The 14,310-nt window shown below is 39.8% G+C and overlaps 1 protein-coding gene across 1 annotated transcript in view; it reads left to right on the plus strand.

Annotated features, from left to right (window-relative positions):
- Positions 1–1,201: 1,201 nt before the first annotated feature.
- KPNA1 (karyopherin subunit alpha 1) overlaps positions 1,202–14,310 on the plus strand; it is a 73,543-nt gene continuing 60,434 nt past the window's right edge. Inside the window, exon 1 of the mRNA XM_023623658.2 lies at positions 1,202–1,451. The gene's annotated coding sequence lies outside the window, so the exon portion shown is untranslated. The remainder of the gene's footprint in view (positions 1,452–14,310) is intronic.

Here is a 14,310-nt window from a genome sequence, read left to right on the forward strand (position 1 = left end):
TTTCCACCTGAGGTGATTGGTAATTCCCAAAGTAGTGGCTGAAAAACCGAGCAGAGCTTTTGGTTGTCTCATGATGCTGAGGAGGCCGGGCCAAGGGGGAGAGGCCCCAGTAAATACCCCAGACTTTTGGTTGGGACTCTCAAGGGACACCCTAGCTAGGAGTAAGGGTAAACAGGAAATAAACTAGCTTCCACAAAGACTATACTCCGAATAAACAGAGTCCGACTCTGAATAATTTCAGTTCCTGATTGGAATAAAGTGGTCTGTTCTCAGTTTAGCTGTGGTCAGGCATACTTGCCCCTAAGTTTCTCCCTTAGCACACCTTCCCTTTTTCCAGCCGCTTTGCTCAAACTCGACTCTGATCCCAGTAAACATCCCATCAGTGGAGAATACTGATGGAGCAGAGAGAGATCCAGGACAAACAAACACTGCATAGCCTAGGATTCAGGCAGTGTGGTCCTTTCTCCCACATTTTTAAATGTTTTAATCTAACTCATCTCTTTCGACTTGCTTCCCGGCCGCTGTTTTACATCGATTTGACAGGCCATGTCACTTGTGAGACTGTCTATTCTGAGACCTCTGCGTGGCTGGCTTCAAGCTTCTTTTGAAGTCACTGCTCAATAACAATTCCCCAAAGAGAATTCCATAAAATTTAGCAGTAACAATTATTTTGCCCCAAGTTTTCGTTGGAGAGTATTTAGTGAGAGTAAAGCAAGTATTTGCGTTTCATTTAACTTCTTAGTGATGTTTGATACTCTTCATACATTATCAGGCAAAAGGGATGGGAGAGAACTAAAAAAAGGAATTCCCAGAAGCTTCCTCAAACGCGCCGCATGTGAATGCCTTAGACATGAGGCGGTGACTTTTAACACTTTCGCAACGCTCCCTCAGCCTTCATTCATTTCATCATTCATTCAGCAAACGTGGCTGAGGTACCAACCACGACAGAGGCTCGCTACAGACGGAGGTGAGCGAGCACCCGTCGGCCCTGGAAAAGCTTCGAAGACAGGTTTGTAGATATAACTTTGCAATTTAACCTAAGAAGTACCGTTTCAGTGTCACTCCACCATGATTCTCCGACCTTTGCCTTTGACTGCAAACCTCCTCGGCGAAACCTTCCCTCTGACCCCCGACTCTTCACTGAATCAGGCTAACCGCAAGGCTTCCAGAGAAACACGATTGGGAGACTACGCTTCCCGGCAGCCTCTGCAGCAGGGCGGCGGAGGGCGCGCGCAGGCGCTCGGGCCGGCCCCCGCGCGCAGGCGCCCTGCGAACGCCGGCTGAGCTGGGTCTCGCTGCTGGGTGCGCGGCGGCGGAGAGCGAGGCCTGCTGAGCACCGCTGAGGCGCGGGTCCGCTCTTCGAGGCTGCGCGCGGGAGGGCTACGGCGGGCAGGCGAGCGAGCCAGCGGCTGCCCCCAGCAGTGGCACCGGGATCGGTTGCCTTGAGTCGGGTGAGTGCGGGGGCCCCGCGACCCGGCCCCTCCCCCTCCCTCCGGCGGCTCCGGCAGTCCTCGGCGGGACCCGGGAGAGGCCCCGGGGCGAGGGCGGGCGCCGGCGGCGTTTGAGCTCGGGTACCTGGGCCGGGGCGCCTACGGCGCGTCCGTGCGTCACGGGCCCGGCTGTCCTAACGGCCGCGCGGCCCGCGGACGGGAGGGTGGGGGCGGGGAGCGCTTGTGCAAGGGCCATCGGGAGCGCCGGTGGCGGCGGGGCGGGGCGGCGGCGGGGTTGGAAGCGGCGCCGGGGACTGCGGGGCGCCGAGGCAGCGGGGCGGAGAGGCGGCGAGCGCGGAGCCTGCGCCGCGGCCCGGCGCGACCGAGCGACCGAGCGGGCGGGCGGGCGGGCGGGCGGGGGTGGGCAGCACGGAGCGCCGTGACCGGGGCCGGGCAGAGCGGGGCGGGGTAGGGGGGCGGGAGGCCTGGACGAATCCTGACCCAGGCGGGAAGGGACCACCTCGGGAATTCACAAGTTACGGCCGGAGTCGGAGCCGGTGGCTTGGGGGTGGGGTGGAGACGGACGACTGCAGTTTACAGATGTCATAACAACCCGGGCCCGAAGCGGCTGACGGGTGTGGTAATTATAGGAATGACAGAACTTCGTCTGCTCCCAGCGTGTGTAAGTGGCGATGCGAGGGAGCAGCGAAGTATTAGATGAAGCTCGAAATGGGAGGAGAAAACTGGAGGATGACTGGAGTCGGGGAAGGCGGCATGAATGTTTTAGGTTGAATGGGAGTATTTAATGTTCCACTTTTAAGTGAAAGATTTCAAAATAATTGACTTTTAAGGTTTAAATTCAGAATAAACGATTTCGAAGTGTTTTTTCTAAAACATTATTAAATAATATTACTAAGTTTTTCAATCCTTTTTTTTCTTTTAATAGACGGTTTCTTGAAAACTGCTATTTCTTAGCAGTAGATGAGTCAGTGGTTTTTTACCCCCCTCTTGTTGCTTCAAGGCTCATTCTGGACATTATTTTTCCTTAACTTGTTCTTGTATTTGTAATATTTTGAAAGTAATCCGCAAGTTAGTCCCCCTTCATTTTAGATTGAAGAAATGAAAGTGACTATGAAATCTATAATATTTTTACTGAAGTAATTTATTCTTGAAAGGCACTGTTTTATAAGTAATATGTGATTTTAAGATGGAGGACATGAGAGAAAGTAAAGGAATTCCCATTTATTGAGCTCCGTTCAAGATATTGTGCTAAATACTTTACGTATCTTAAAATATTTAATACAGTAACTCTGAAGTAGATGGTAGTTTTTTCTGTTCTACAGTTGAAAACTTTGAAGGTCAGAGAAGTTAAGTAACTTAGTAAGGTCTTCAGCCCTTGTTGGAACAAGCCTGAGCACCCAAAGTCACTGCCATTTTGAGAGTGATTTCTCCTCTCCTTTCATACCTCTTGACTCGTTTCTTTCTTTACTGCGCCCGTTCAGTGAATACTTATGGAGTGATCTTGTGCCCTGAGACTGGGGATGTGGACACTGTCAAGACACTGTTTCTGTCCTCGTGGAATTTATAGCGTAGTGGGGAAGACTGATGAATATAAACACTGACTGCATGACATTTTATCAGTCATAATTGAGCAGATATTGTAAAGTACTCTACTAAATAGCAAAGGAAGTTCAAATGGAATCAGACAGCATAAGCCTTGAGGAGTTTACAATCTAGTAGAGAAACAACGTACTTTTATAAGAACCCAGAATAAACTAAATGACAGAAATAAATGCCTCACCTGAAGTTAGTATACTGCATTATGTTAGTTTAGATCCTCATAGAAGTTTCTTCACAGAACTATGATTTAATATTATGCACCTTAACTTTTATCTAGGTTTGGTACTTAAGAAAAGGCACATGAAAAAAGTCTTCATCGCTATCCAAGACACTATTTCTTAAAGATTTATTGACCTTTATAGAGTAGAAACTTTAGAGACAGATTCTTTTTAAGACCCTAGTGATGGCCTTTTTCTTTTCTTTCTTTGCTTTTTTTTGAAAAAGAAAAACAGGGGCCGGCCCCATGGCTGAGTGGTTAAGTTCACGCGCTCCGCTTCAGTGGCCCAGGGTTTCGCTGGTTCAGATCCTGGGTGTGGACGTGGCACCGCTCATCAGGCCATGCTGAGGCGGCATCCCACATGCCACAACTAGAAGGACCCGCAACTTAAATATACAACTATGTACTGGGGGAATTTGGGGAGAAAAAGCAGGAAAAAAAAATTGGCAACAGTTGTTAGCTCAGGTGCCGATCTTTAAAAACGAAAAATGAATGACTGCTTTTATTGGATCATTTGCGTTCTGTAAGCCATCCTGTTTCTCTTTACACTTTGGCTGTCAGGAGGCTCAGAGCTGTGTCCAACTTTTGTAATTTTCCTTAGCCTCAACTATGTTATAAATTATACCAGAGTGTCTGGAATTGCTGTCACTTGTTTCCTGGACTATTTTCTTTGTTCTCTGTTGCTCTTGATTTTGGTTTTACCTTTTCCCTTTCATTTGGGAGTAGAGATTATATCTTATTTTATCTCCAGTGTTTTGGCATCGTGCTGAATTATTGATATAGTCTTGATTTATGATGTTTGTGTGTTTAAGTTTGTCAGGTTGTTTTTAGAAGTATGTTTTTAGAAGTATGTATGAATACATTGTATAAAATCAATTAAGACTTTTGGTTATGCAAATAAAGATGACTGATCTAGTGATAAAGAGAATTCCCTATTGCTGCTCTTTGTTTTGAGATCTCTGTACTTTGCAGAGTATTATGAATTCAGCCATAATGGAAGAAAACGTTGGAAACGGGTAAACAATTCAATTAGCTGATTGGGGCTGATTTCACTCTATTCTTGCTGCAGTAAGCAGGAGGTGGCCCCAGGCCAATGGGGGGTAGGGGAAAGATAGGGCCTCCATTAGAATATTTTGAGGTCCTGCAGTGAGACAGCAGGGATGAAGACTGATGGAAACGTAGTTTTGTTTGTGTGTTTTTGTTTAGGATGTTATGACCCTACAAAGCAGACCTAAGTGATAAAATGGTTTTGACCTACTATAGTAGACTAACTGGGACAGTTCTTGAAAGCAGGCAATAATCCAGAATGTGGATAATGGGGATAATCTCCTTCACATAACAAGAATAATGCTGCCCTTCATATGCAAAGATAAGTCTGCTTGCTCATCATCATTGATTTTCCAGCATGAGGAGGGATATGTGCTGAGTTGTCCATGAGTCTCTGTACTCTGACCAACAAGGCAGCTTGGGGTCAGAAGGGGGGTTTGTAGCTAGGAAACAGAAAGACAAGCAGAAGGTACTTAGATTTATTGATGGGTCAAGCACTACATCAGGTGCTTTCACTTAATTATCCTTGCAAAACCACTTTGAGGAGGTGGTTACAAGTGCGGGGTGGTTAGGTAATTTGCCCTACTTCACAGAGTATGTGGAGGAGCTGGGATTCAAACACAGGGCTGTTTGTACTATGTTCACATTATTCAAGCTTGATTTTGTCTGTTTGCAGTTCAGTCTCTCCAGCAGAACAAATGTAGTTCGTTTAGCATCATGAAATGATACTGTGAAACTAATTTACTAAAAGCTGAAAGGCTGGCTGTTGAAGTTTCTTGCTTTATTGCCATTAAAAAGTACAATTTTTAAATTAGAATAATATCTGAAAAATAACTGTCTCCTGTCCCAGCCTCTGCACTTTAGAGGCTACCATTTTCTCTCTTTTAGCTGTTTCCTCTTTCATATTTATAAATAACTTGCTTCTATTGCTGTTTCCTGATAACAGCAATTTTAGGCATTATCTATCGACTCTACATATACATACTGCCTCTCCCTTCCTCCCTTATCACACATGTTTATTAAGTCAATATTCAGTGTGTTTACAATATTATAACTGTGTAAATATTCACAGCTGAACCGTGTAGTGTAGTATGACATCATTTCTTAACCAGTTTTTGTTTTTCCAGGAGTTAATACCTTTTTCCTCCTTCATTTCCTGAGATAGCTGTCCTGGAACTTTGTTCTTTTAATGCAGTCTGGACTGGTTACTTTCTAGGCCTATTTCACAGCTGTTATCCTGGGACTTTATGTCACCCTTAAAATTCTCTTTGCCTTTCTCCTGTATTGGATGTCCTGTTTTCCATGTTTTCTTAGCTTCCTGAGAAAGGGTACCTACGAAGTGAAAACTTTCTGAGATCTTGCGTGATTAAAACAAATCTTTATTCTATCTTAACATTTCATCAGTAATTTGGCTGGGTATAAAATTGTAGGCTTAAAAAGTTTGGAAGTCACAGCTCTGTTTTTTTTTCTGCATTTCAATGTTGCGGTTGAAATCCAAACCCATTCTGATTCTTTATTTGTGTGTGACCTTCCCCATCTTTATTCCAATCCCTAGAAGCTTTTAGGATATTATTTTTAACTCCTGAAATTCCATAATGATGTGCCTAGATGTAGGTCTTTTTTCATTTAAGGGTGTTCCATGTACCCTTCCAAGCTGGAATTCATGTCCTTTAGTTCTGGGAATTTATTATTATTTTTTGGACTTCAAGTAAAAAGAGTTTTAGAGTTAATTATGCTTCTCAGTTCTTGACACACTATCATCACACCATATCTGACAAGGTCCTTTAAATTTTTCTTTTTTATTTCTGAGCCCTCCTTCCATTAGCCTTTCCAGCAGGCACTCACTCCATTGTGGTTGATAGATTCCTTGATTATATATGAATCATTGTGAACTGTGTAGTGGGGTGTGTATGTGTTTAATGTATTGTGTTATAGACCTTGTCCTGTTTCTTCCCTTTTTTCACTCAGCATTGTTTTGGAGACCTTTCTGTTTTGTTGTGTGTACATATAGTTGTATATGATGTAGAATTCCATAATGTGTATCTGCCACATTTTACTTTTCATTCCCTGATTGACACCTGGGTTGCCTTTCTGGCATCACAAATACACTGTGGTAAATATAGTCTTGCTTGTACATCCTTATGGACCTGTGTGAGAAGTTCTCTGGGATATATACCCAGGAGTGGGATTCTTGGGTCATCGAATAGGAGAACTAGTTTTTAGGGCTACTAGCAATGCAGGAGGGTTCTTGTTTGCCCACATCTTTACCAGTACTTGGTTTTATCCAACTTTCTAATTTTTGCCACTCTGATGGGTATGAAGTGGTATCTCATTGTTTCAGTTTACATTCTCTGATTACTGATGAGTTTGAGCATCTCTTGGATCCATTCATGTTTCCCCTTTTGATAATTGTCTATTTTGTCCTTGTCTCTCTTTCCTTTGGGTTTCCTATCTTTTTTTGGTTTGCAGAAGTTCCTTGTGGAGGTTAGATTTGAATGGTCTGTTGATTTTAGGCTTGGAAAATATTTTCTCTAAGCCTGTCGTCTTTCTGTCAATTTTGTCCATGTTGTCTTTCATTGAATGGATGTTCTAAATTTGATGCATTGTTTCTTTGATGATCTTTTCCTCATCAATTTTTTTCTCTCTTTGGAATTTGTGTTATTGGGGTATTGGAACTCTTAGGTTGTTCTTTTAATTTTCTTCTTTTCTCTATTTTCCATTGCTTAGTCTTTTTGTTCTGTTTCCTGAGAGATTTCCTCAGTGTTATGTTACAACCTTTCTACTGAATTTTTTAAAAATATATTTCTCATTTTTTAAAAAAAAAAAAATTATTTTTCCTTCTTCTCTCCAAAGCCCCTCAGTACATAGTTGTATATTTTAGTTGTGGGTCCTTCTAGTTGCAGCATGTAGGACACTGCCTCAGCATAGCTTGATGAACGGTGGTAGGTCTGCACCCAGGATCCCAACTGGCGAAACCCTGGGCCACTGAAGCAGAGCACCAACACTTGGCCATGGGCGGTGGCCCCCTTTTCTATTGAATTTTTAATTTCTATCTATATTTTAAATTTCTTAGAGCTCATTTTTATGTTACAGTATCTTTCTCTTGTTTCATAGATGATAATCCTTCTGAGGATAGTAATGATAGGTTTTTTTTTAAGTTTTCTCTTGTTCCCCTCATTGCTCTGTTTCTGCTAGGTTCCTTTGTTTTCCTTGCACTCTTTCTGTATAGGGGCTTTTCCATATGTATGGTAATCTTATGACTGTCCATTTATATTTATGAGTGAAGTGTAAAAAACTGAATTGGAAGGTCTAAGATGTGACATGTTGCAGGGTGGGTAGGATAGCCAGTGGTCAGTTATAGGGGAAGGGGGCACTTACAGGTCTTTTCTCTTGGGCTGGTCAGTTTCCTTGAGAAAGAGCCTCCAGTCTCTTCCCTGGAGGATATACACTTGGCTGCTACCTTTTGAGAAAGGAGCTGGAGTTCTCACTGTTAATTGTGTTGATGTAATCCTGTTTTCTGTATAGCACTTCACCCCTATCCTCACCTTTAGTGGAGTCCCCTAGTTAGTTCAGAGTAATCCTCTCAGCATCTGGAGGCACTAGGGAGGGATGGTTGCCTGGCTGTGCACAGTCGGGGAGGAAATCAAGGTGTGCTAGCTCTCATGTAGACTTTCAACTAAGCTGCTGGTTTTTAGTCCCATTCTACCTTTGGGGATGCCGTGGGCCTCCTATCTGTGAAGCCTCCTTGTGGGCATTGTGCATCAGCTTCTTTGCAGATGCTTAGGCTTCAGAGTTCTCCACTTTACTAGTAAAATACCTTTGGACCATCTGTTTTACAGCTTCTAAAAAGGTTTTGACATGTCATCTATCATCTGTGATTCTCTTCTTTCCTGTTCTTTCTTTCCTTGTGGTTCATTCTTTTTTTAAAAAAAAGTTATAGTTTTAGTATGGATTAATTACCAAATCTGCCATTTTATTTCTTTACATAAACTATTTTCTGGTCTGTTCATTCCTTCCACAGCATTTGAGTGACTGCTGTATACTCAGTACTGTGCTTAGTATTGAAGATTAAAATTTCTGAGCTTTGAGTTGTTAGTACGTTTTGGGTAGAAAAGTACATCTTGTATGTCCTAATTCTTAATTTGAAATGTGAAACCCCTTTAAGTGTACATGTAATAGATATATTACAGAACTTGTTAAATTCAGTAATGAATATGAATCAGATACAGGCAAATGTGCAATTTTATTTATTTTTTACCATGAAGGAACCCTTTCTGCCATTTTTGGGAAAGATTTATCTAAAAACCATCCAACTATCAGGGAAGAAGTAATTTGTCTGTTTCATAAAGACCTATAGTATTCAGTCAGAACTTTGATGAAACAACATGTTGAGTTGGTAAAAGTCTAGCCAAAAGTAAATAATTCAATGTTTTAGATATTTGGATAGTCTGGGAAGCTTCATTGTGGTAAATATATGCTTTCAACTCTTAATTTTTTTTTCCCTGAGGAAGATTGGCTCTGAGCTAACAGCTGTTACCAGTCTTCCTCTACTTTATATGTAGGTTGCTGCCACAGCGTAGCTGATGAGGAGTATAGGTCGAGGCCCGGAATCTGAACCTGCAAACCCAGACCACTGAGGGGGAATGCACTGAACTTAACCACCCTGCCACTGGCTGGCCCCTCGACTCTACTTTTTGTATTCTAATTTAAGTTATGAAATATTTTTAAGAGTGTAGAGAATAAGTTGGGTTTTTGTTTCTAGAACACAGATTTTGCATATATTAGTGTTCTGTGTTCCTCACTTCTCAGTATATTATGATCGTTTCCCATAACCAAGCCCTCATTTGGGATTTTTTATGTTTATAATTTTTCACTGTAACAGTTGCACTGCAGTGAACATTCTTATACATACTGCTCATTTTATTTACTTTGGGTACATTCCAGAAGTGAAATTACTCAACCCTAGGGTGTGAATTCCTATTTGGTAAATATTTTCCTTTAAATGTTTGGATATTGAGAATGTCTTTGGGGAACCTTGCAGGTTGGCAACCCATAGATATTGGAAAGTGAGGTCAGAATTTAGGATCAAAGGTTAGAGAAAACTTCTCAGTAGAAGAAGGTCTAAAACTGGGACATGAAAGAAAATAGAAATTTCTATTAGATTAATGGGGTTAGAGCTACAAGGTGTAACCAGAGATGAGCACCTGTGAATCATGTCTGCAGCACTGACTTCTCAGGGGAGAGGCTTATTGCAGGGTTTTTCAAACTTTGCCCTCGTTGAATCTAGAATGTTGTCACTAAAATAAAGGTACTCTTTAATTATCTTACAGGAAAAAAATGAGTGGGATGATATCAGTTTTATTTTTCTTCCCTGATTTTTATTAAAACCTTTTAAAAGGACCTGCTGTCATTTGACTAGAAGTTGATAACAGATGAATAATTAATATTCACAAATGAACTGAAAAGTTTTTTATACTTAAATTCATTTATGCTTAAATTTATAAATCCGTAACTTATTTTGTATTTGTACTTTCTCATGGTTTTTTTTTTTTTTTTTTTTGAGGAAGATTAGCCCTGAGCTGACATCTGCCAATCGTCCTCTTTTTTGCTGAGGAAGACTGGCCCTGAGCTAACTTCTGTGCCCGTCTTCCTCTGCTTTATATGTAGGATGCCTGCCACAGCATGGCTTGACAAGTGGTGGATAGGTCTGCACCTCAAATCTGAACTGGTGAATGCTGGGCTGATGACGCGGAACATGCGAACTTAACCACTGCACCACCAGGCTGGCCCCATCGTAGTTTTGGTTTTTTAATATTAAGTGCATGTTTTCTAATAAAATTAGGTTCAATTTATATGATGGAATTAAGTATTGTAGCATTTTAGGTGTTCCACAAAGAGTATGGTGAATATTAAATATTCAGAATTTTAAGGTGTTTGGGATTTACTGACAGGGTGGATTGACTCAGCACAGTGAATATATACTATTCTGAATATAATAAAAATATGAAAAGATCTGTACTCAGTGTGCTTTGGTATAGGTTGATGGAGAATCAAGAGAGTGTTGAATGAATCAATGCCGAGGGATCTTGTAGGACAGAAAAGTTCAAATTTGATCTAAGAAGTGATAAAGACTCATGGTCCTTAGGCATTGAAGTAATTCAGTGAAAAAGGTGTTGAGATTAATCTGAGAGCCATGTGAGGGATGAATTGAAGAGCAGAGTCTGAGGTTAAGGAAGGGTGGTTTAGAGCTGTTGCAGTTATCTAGCTGTAGGATGACAAGGACCTGGACCAGACTGGTGGCAGTGAGAATAGACAGAAACAGATAAAATCAAACACTTTGGATGGAATAATGAGCAAAATTTGTTAATTAAATGAACATGAAGGAGAAAGTGGGAGCTCTCATTTTGGAAGAGTAGAGTGCATTTCTGTTTTACCACCAGTTTTGTGTCTTGTTTTTAACTTTATTGCTTTTTTTGGCTTTATTTCCCTAGAACACAAGAGGAAAATTTCACATAATGGCTTTAATTTTAAAGGCCTCTGGTTCCTGAGAGGGCACTTTGAAAAGTTATTGACAATAACTTAAATTGTTTAATTAATCGCTGAGGCAATAATAGCTTAAAAATATCTGCTTAGAATAATATAATTTTCTCATACTATTATTTTGTTATTCCTCTTTTCATAAACCTCTGTAGATTTTACTTCATTTCTTTGTTATGAAAGCTCTCTTCAACTTAAGCCTACATTTCAGCTGTATTTTGCATTATTTTCCAGTAAAACTTTTGCTTCACTATAGTGATTTTCAATTGCAGATGCATATCAGAATTCACTTGGGAATCTTTAAAAGAAAAAGCAAAACACTAGAGACCTGGTGTGCCCCTCAGACCTATTCATCAAACTCTTTGAAGGACAGTTGAGCTCTCCCACATGACAAATATAATCCCCTGTTCCTCCCCGAAAGAGAGGAAGCCAGCCAGTCTCATTTATGAATACTGGTGAAGAAATCTTTAAGATTTTTTTAAATACAGACTTTACTTTTTAGAGCAGTATTAGGTTCACAGCAAAATTGGATGGTAAGACAGAGTTCCTCTGTACCCCTACCCCCACATGCACAATACCCCCCACCATCAGCATTTGCATCAGAGTGGTACGTTTGTTATAAATGAACCACCACATCATTATCACCCAAAGTCCATAGTTTACATTAGGGTTCATTCTTCCTGTTGTACATTCTCTGTGTTTTGACAAATGTATAATGTCATGTATCAACCATTATGGTATCTTACAGAATAGTTTCACTGCCCTAAAAATCCTGTGCTCTGCTATTCATCCCTCCTACCCCTCAAACCCCTTGCAACCACTGATCTTTTAACTATCTCCATAGTTTTCTATCTCCTAGAATGTCGTGTAATTGGAATCATAGCCATGTGTTTTTCAAAAAGCTCTCAATGTGACAAATTGACCTGTCTCCTCCTAAAGAGGGAGGGTAGGAGGGTATTATATTAAATAATTAATCTCATTTATGGATACCAGTATAGAAATTTTTGAGAAAATATTAACAGATAGAATTAAAAAGGATGATACACCATGACCAAGTTTATTCAGAGAATCAAGAATCATTCAATATTAAGAAATCTGTTAGTATCTCACCATATTTAATAGGTCAAGGGAGATAAACAGTGGCTATTTTAATAACTGCCAAAAGGGCATTTGATGTAATTCAACATACATTTCAGGTTTTAAAAACTACAGTAAAATAGGTATGGATGGGTGGTACTTAGATGTGATTTTTTAAAAAAGTATCTCAAAACAATACTGCAACTCAACTGGAACTCTCATGCATTGCTGATAGGAATGCATGATTTTACAGCCATTTTGGAAAACAGTTTGACAATTTCTTATAAAGTTAAATATATACTTATCATATGATCCAGCAGTCTTACTCCTAGATTATTACCCAAGAAAAATGAAAATGCTTGTCCACACAAAAACCATATGTGAATGTTTATAGTGGCTTATTTATAATCACCCAAAACTGCAGACAACCCAAGTGTCTATCAACTGGTGAATAGATAAATGGTGGAATACGGTGGAATACAATGCAGCAGTAAAAGGAATGATTTATTTATAGATACCACAACATGGACGAATCTCAGATTAGTTAATAGTGAAAGAAGCCATACTCAAAAGGGTACATACTGTATAGTTTCACTTATTTGACATTCTGGGAAATGAAAAACTGTGGGGACAGAAGATAAATCAGTTGCCTGGGATTGCAGGGAGTGGATTTACTAGAAAGGGACTTGACAGAACTTTTTATAGTGAAGAAAATGTTCTCTATTTTAATTGGTGGTGGTGTTTACTTAAATGGTAAGTTATACCTCAATAAACCTGACCTTTAAAAAAAAATCCCAGTGTCATGTTTACTGGCACAACTCTAGACATAAATCAAAATCAGAAATGAGATAAAAATGCCAACTCTAACCTTTCTTGCTTAACGTTGTTGCAGAAGTACTAGTTAATATTTTAAGAAGGGAAGTGAAATGGGATACAAACATTAGAATGGAGAAGACAAAAATGATAATTTAAAAAAATTATTGAGGTCATATTTTATAATATTGTGAAATTTCGGTTGTACATTATTATTTATCAGTCACCATATATACGTGCACCTTTATCCCTTATGCCCACTGCCCAACCTCCTTCCCCTCTGGTACAACTAATCTGTTCTCTTTGTCCACGTGTTTGTTTATCTTCCACACATGAGAGAAGTGATGAGGTATTTGTCTTTCTCTGTGTGGCTTATTTTGCTTAGCATAATACCCTCAAGGTCCATCCATGTTTTTGCAAATGGAACTATTTTGTCTTTTTTTGTGGCTGAGTTGTAGTCATTGTATATATACCACAGCTTCTTTACCCGTTCATTCATTAGTCGATGGGCACTTGGGTGGCTTCCACAACTTGGCTTTTGTGAATAATGCTGCAGTGAACATATAGGTGCATAAGTCTCTTTGAATTGTTGATTTCAGGTTCTTTGGATAAATACCCAGTAGTCATATTTATAGGTCATATGGTATTTCTATTTTTAATTTTTGAGAAATATCCATACTGTTTTCCATAGTGGCTGCACTAGTTTGCATTCCCACCAGCAGTGTATGAGGGTTCCCTTTTCTCCACATCCTCTCCCACATTTGTTATTTTTTGTCTTGGTAATTATAACCATTCTAATGGGTGTAAGGTGATATCTCAGTGCAGTTTTGATTTGCATTTCCCTAATAATTAGTGATAGTGAACATCTTTTCATGTGCCTGTTGGCCATCTGTGTCTAATTTGGAAAAATGTCTTCATATCCTCTGCCCATTTTTTGTTTGGGTTTGTATTTTTGTTGAGTTTTGTGAGTTCTTTATATATTTTGGAGATTAGCCCCTTCTTGGGTATATGATCTGCAAATATTTTCTCCCAGTTGGTGGGTTGTCTGTTTTTTGTTCCTGGTTTCCTTTGCCTTGCAGAAGCTTTTTAGTCTGATGAAGTCCCCCCAAATGATAATTTTTTATGGATATCAAAGATCAAGAGTATCAACTGAAAGTATCAGAACATAATTCAGTAGCTGATTTAGTTCAGTGGCTAGCTTAAAAAAATTAATATATAGTAATGAGTAATATTCCTCTATATGGACAGTAGCCAATTAGAATATAATGGAAGGAAACTTTACACTTATCATTATAACAAAAAAGATAAATAGAAATACATATTTAATTCTTGACCAAGAAGACACAGTGCTGTAAAGATGTTGAGTTTCCTTAATTTTTGAATTGAATGCTGTCTGAATATCAAAGGGATTTTTTTCCCTTATCAAGATAGAAAAGAATATCTGGATCAAGGGTTCTCCAATTTTTTGGTTTCAGAACTTCTTTAAACTCTTAACTTATTGAGGACCCCAAATAACTTTTGTTTATGTTACTGTTTTATATCTGTTAATATTTACTGTTTTAGAAATTA

The sequence above is a fragment of the Equus caballus genome, chromosome 19 (genome assembly GCF_041296265.1).
Source record: "Equus caballus isolate H_3958 breed thoroughbred chromosome 19, TB-T2T, whole genome shotgun sequence".
NCBI classification, from domain to species: Eukaryota; Metazoa; Chordata; class Mammalia; order Perissodactyla; family Equidae; genus Equus; species Equus caballus.